Consider the following 5,283-nt stretch of genomic DNA (forward strand, 5'->3'; position numbering starts at 1 on the left):
GGCAGCGTGCTGGCCCTCTCATGCCTCGTGAGCAATTAGCTCCTCCGCAAGTCCCTCACGCACTCCGGGAGCACCACCAAGAGTCATACTCGTGCCACCACAGCTATCAGTCTGCAGGCTGAAAGTCCATCACAAACAGAAATGCCTGCAGAATCAGCATCTGCACCCGATTTCCAACATTAGGAAAGGGCAGCCAAGATTTCTGGGGATGTCATTCCTGCCTTCAACTTGCCCAGCTGCAAGCCGGGCTGTGCACGAGCTGAACACAAACGCAGCACACGCCGGTTCCGGACATCTGGAGACCAGCGTCTGCACAAAGCAGCTCTGACCAGTAATGCTACCACTGGGGCAGCAGCTGCCCCTGGCACTCAGCTTGAACCACAACTGGTAGCAGACGCTGTGCTGGACCATCTCTGGGGCTCACCAGCCCACTCCAGTTGTGAAATCGAGTGGCACTGCAGCCAGGCTCTGACTCATCCCTTTCTGCTGCGTAGGCTACAGCACGTCCACAAACGCATCTGAAACTTCAGCTTCCAAAGTCGTACAGTTAACAGCGTGAAACGTACCAACCAGGGGCTGCTTTCTCCAAGTCTTTCAGGATTTCCTTTGGAACTTGAGATATCTTTTGGGAATACTTCCCTATACGAGCTTTATACTTTCCTCTTCGAGGACATCAACAGAAAGTATGAGGGCAAATGTCACATGAACAAAATATTGAAAAGGAGTGCTTGTTCTGTGAAGTCAATAAAGACTGACTACTCGCTCTTGGGCTGCCAGCTGGGATCCAGCCCGGGATCCAGCCAAGGAGCTGGAAAAGCCCTCCCTGTGGCCACATCTGCAACCAAACACCCATGAGAAGTTAACATCACATGTTCCGATCTACACCGTCATAACTGAATAGCGGAACATAGACGGGGGTCACGTAATGACATGGCACACACATGCAGGCGTGTGACATTCTCACACCTGCAGAGGCGCCTGCCTGACATTTGGGCTTTGAGCTGGCAGCTCTCAAAGGAAGTAGAAAGCCACGACGTGCCACTCAGGAGCATCTTGCAAACATTTACCAGGTGCCTGCCGTGGCCACTAACCAGGCACGGAGCTGTCGGGAGAAAGGACTCCCTGGAGCTCGCACCAGCTCTAAGCTCAACCCCAACATGCCTGCTGGCTTCGCAGTCAGCACTGGAAGCAGCACAGGGGCGGAGCAGCTGGCAAAGACAGCTTCACAAGGCAGAGCCCCCTGGGGCACATCACTGAGCCTGACCCTTTCCCTCTCTGCTCTTCTGCGTGCCCGAGCATCAGCCAAGAAAGTAGTAAGTTAAATTTCACGTGAACAGAAAATTAAAACGTAAGTGCTCATTCGTTCAAGGGACCTACCTGTGGGATCGCCCTGAGGCTCACGGACAGGCTCAAGTTGAGAAGTCAAGTAGCCGTTGTCTACAGGGCCAGCTCTAATCAAGCAGAGATGGAAGACGCTTCCATTGCGTGTTGTGATCTACCTCTTCCTTAGTGACCTGCTGTGACTGGAAGCGGGGCAGGCAACAACATGGGACCCAGACGCAGGCTGAGATTTCCAAAGCTCAGAGGGGCCTTGTGACCTCTTGGCTGGGACCTGGCAGCTTTCAAACTACTGTCTCCAGGCCACGTGCAACACCCCTCAAGGACCAGACGGACAAACACAGGGCCTCTCAGGGCCTTCTTACCAGGAGACCTCTCACCCACACAACAGGAAGCCCACACTACAGCGGGAGCATGGAGCACCAGAGGAAAAAATGATCATTCACCACTCTTGTAGAGAAGAGCCTGCTGGCCACTGGAAGGCTGAACTATCACAACAAAAGATTAACAAATAAGAAACCAAATATTAACAAAGACAAAAGGCCAGTAACAAATGAAGACTGAATACTTACCTCCGGGATACCACCCGGGCTCAGGAACAGGATTCCACTGAGTGGCTTGATCAACAAGGACTGCAGGAACCAAACACACGTAATCAAACACAGGTGAGGAGAGTTTCCACTGCATGTTCTGATCTGCTTCTTCCTGAGTCACCTGCAGTGACTGGAAGGGGGTGAGGTAATGACATGGCACACATACCAAGGTGTTGGTTCCCACAGCTAAAAAGGAACATGGGTGACCTTTTCTCTGAGACCTAGCAGGTCTTCAGGCAAAGAAATATTCATGACTCATCTGGGCAACGCCCACAAGGCACAAAAAGCTCTTGGAAGGCCTTAAGAGGATCTTAGGTAAAATTGCACATGAATAACCTATTGAAACATAAGTGTTTATTCCCTCAAGCAGACAGACATTGATAACTTACCTCTGGGACGCCCCCAAGGATCGCCTCCCCATAAGCAGGATCCAGCTGAGAAGCTCGATAAGCACTGCCAATGCCATCATCTGGAATCAAGCACAGATCAGAGAAGCTTCCATGCGCACAGAGGAAGCCCACGCTAAAGAACTGGAGGAAAAAGCAATTGTCTACGCTTCTCGTGGACAAGAGCCCGTGAAAGGCTGCACCAGTGCTACCCCTGCGTGTTCCTGTGGGCCAGGGACCTGCAGTTCGTCCAAGGGGAGCAGGGCTGCAGGACTAGAGCAGAAACGCTCCTGTTTTCCCGAGCAGACATCATCTGAGCACGCCGCTCCGGGACGTCCCCGAGGCTGAAAGCCACAGGGACTCAGTGCCCAGGTCTCTCACCCCGCACCACTGCTCCCGGCCCCCTCGCCTGCCCGGAAAACACCCCCAAAGTGGCCGCAGACCCTCCACACCTCCCCGCGGGGTGTCTGCCCCCCCTGCCCGCACCATGGTGCCTGCCTGGCTTGCCTGGCCCAGCCCGGCTCAGCTGCTCTCCCGGACCCAGCCCTAGCCCTGGCCCCACTGCCACCCCGCTGAGGTGCGGTGGGTGCCACGCCGCACTGCTTGGGGCTGGGTGCTGTCCCCCTGCCCGCCTACCTGCTCCCTGTGCTCGTCTCAGAGCAGCCTGGGTGTCCTGGGCTTGCAGGGCCACCAGGAGGAGGAAGAGGAGGAGGCGGGTGAGGACCACGGCCCCCCAACTCTCACACCGTGCTGCTGCTGCTGCGGCCACGGGCTCTGAGACCTCACGGCCCCGTTGGGCCACGCCTTACGCCAGGCCTCCCCAGCGAACACCCGTTGCCAGCAAATTACTGAATCTGCACACTCCTGCATTTCCTTGTTCCATACGAGCGTGGAAGGAGCAGAAGTGGAAGAGGGCCGGCCTATTTTGGGAGGCAGCACTGCGTATGAGAGTGCACAGGAACTCAGGTCTTACTTCCCAGAAGTCAATCCATACCAAAAGCTCCGTAGGAAGATTGCATAAAAAAGCCAATTGCAAGGGCCTCTACTTGCTACTGTTTTTCTCAGACAGCACTCTAGGAAGAAACTAGCTTTTCCTGCTAGTTTTGCTACAGCTTCGTTACCTTGAAAGATGAAACTTCTTACTTCTGCTACTCCCAAACAGCCTCGCAGCCCAGCAAAACCATACTGCAGGGAGGAAACCTTCACCATGCAAAGATGGGCACGCCACGGGAATACGTTACTCTCAAAGAACAGACTCTTTCAACCACTCTTCCTCTTGCTTACCAAAGTTCTGACACTGTTAGAAAACAACAACAACAACAAAGCGGGGTTCTCATTCACATTTTATTGAGCCCGTTATATCAGCCATTCAACGGTAGGTCCAACTCCAGCCCGAAGCCCAGAATAAGAAATGCCATCTTGAAGTTTCTGGAAGAAGGAAGGGCTTTGAAGCGGCAAGACCAGAGAACATTCATGAAGGCACTGTCGTGCAGGTACGCATCCCTGATCACAGACCAACTGCACCGTTACCTGAGTAAGTGATGCGCTCAGCTAACTTGCAGCCAGTGACGTCTGGAAAAGTAGCGCACGGTCTCTTGTTCATTAGCGCCGAGCACGTTGGTTGGAATTGGGTCTGCGAAGAAAACCATATGCAGTTAGTCTGGTTTATTCGAGTACATTAGGACAAGCCCAGTTCACGTTTACGAGGAATCACAGCAGGTCCCACCTGTCCCTGCAGACCCCAACACCACTCCTGTGCAGCATCCCGAGGAGCAGTAAGCGCAGAACAAGAAACCTTCCTTCAAAATAAGGCCCACAGCCTGCTCGAAATTTCAACAAGAGGCACAGAGCACCAGCTGAGAATAACCTCTGCTTTAACTATGCCGAGCTCCGCCGTCTCCATAAGGAGATCAGCTTCCAAATGAGCCCTAGCCCTAAAAACACACATCTTCCCTAGGGCAATGCAAGGTAAACACCAGAGCACAGGGACACCTGCTCATTCCGTTTAAGCTGATGGGGAGAAGGACAGAGGACTAGAAAGAGAAAAATAAGGCGAGAGAGGAGACAGGGGAGCCGAGAGAGAAAGACAGGTACAGGGAAAAGGCTAGAGAGATGGAGAAATCAAGAGAAATCGGGATGAGGAGCCCTGCAGAGAGATGGAGGAAGAAAAGGTACGGTCGGGGAGCAGGACAGAGGCATGGGGGGGGCGGCGGGAAGGAGAAGCAGAAGGAAGGGGGGATAGAGAAAGACAGGGACAGGGAGTGGGGCATACAGGTGAAGAGTGACAAAGAAGGACAGAGAGCAGGACAAAGGGACTGAGAAATAAAGAGAGGGTCAGATTCGGACAAGGAGACCGAGAAGGGGGAAAAAAATGGCAATGGGCTGGAGCACAGAGATGGGCAGCAGAACAAAAGGAAAGAGAGACAGGGACAGGGGCAGGGAGCAGGACAAAGGGATGGAAGAGGGAAAAAAAATAGCAATGTGCTGCAGGACTGAGATGGCGGCATTAAAGAATTGACACGGGGAGCAGGCCAGAGTGACAGAGAGAGAAAAAAGGAACGGGGAGCAGGACAGCACTGGAAGAAAACAAACTGTGACGGGCAGCGGGACAGAGAGGCGGCCGGGGCAGCTGCAGGGGGCGAGCGGGGCTGGGGCGGCTCTGGGAGTCGGGGAGCCCGGTGCCTGTGCCTGGGGGGGCGGCGGTCTGTCTCCGTCTCCTTCCCCGCCACAGTTCTCGGGTCACTCCCAGGGCTGCCCCGGCTGGGCCCGGCTCCAGCTGACCGGGAGCCCGTCGTACCGGGCAGTTTGGAGCCCCCCCACCATCCCCGGGCAGCCAGCGGGCAGCAGACATCCCCGCACCCGCACAAGGGCCTCGGTCACCTCACCGGTGGCCCCAGCCCTCACCTCAGCTGGGCCACTGCTGGAGCACAGACTGCACCTCCCGTCACCAACAGGGCTGCCGGGAA

The 5,283-nt window shown here is 54.9% G+C and overlaps 1 long non-coding RNA gene across 1 annotated transcript; it reads right to left on the reverse strand.

Moving 5' to 3' along the window:
- Positions 1–3,642: 3,642 nt before the first annotated feature.
- Positions 3,643–5,283, reverse strand: LOC143173288 (uncharacterized). Its single transcript, XR_012997518.1, has 3 exons — positions 5,222–5,283; positions 3,848–3,950; positions 3,643–3,745 (listed from the first exon to the last, which is right to left on the reverse strand). It is a non-coding gene; the product is annotated as an uncharacterized LOC143173288 (long non-coding RNA).

The sequence above is a fragment of the Aptenodytes patagonicus genome, unplaced genomic scaffold, assembly GCF_965638725.1.
Source record: "Aptenodytes patagonicus unplaced genomic scaffold, bAptPat1.pri.cur scaffold_43, whole genome shotgun sequence".
In the NCBI taxonomy this organism is placed as follows: Eukaryota; Metazoa; Chordata; class Aves; order Sphenisciformes; family Spheniscidae; genus Aptenodytes; species Aptenodytes patagonicus.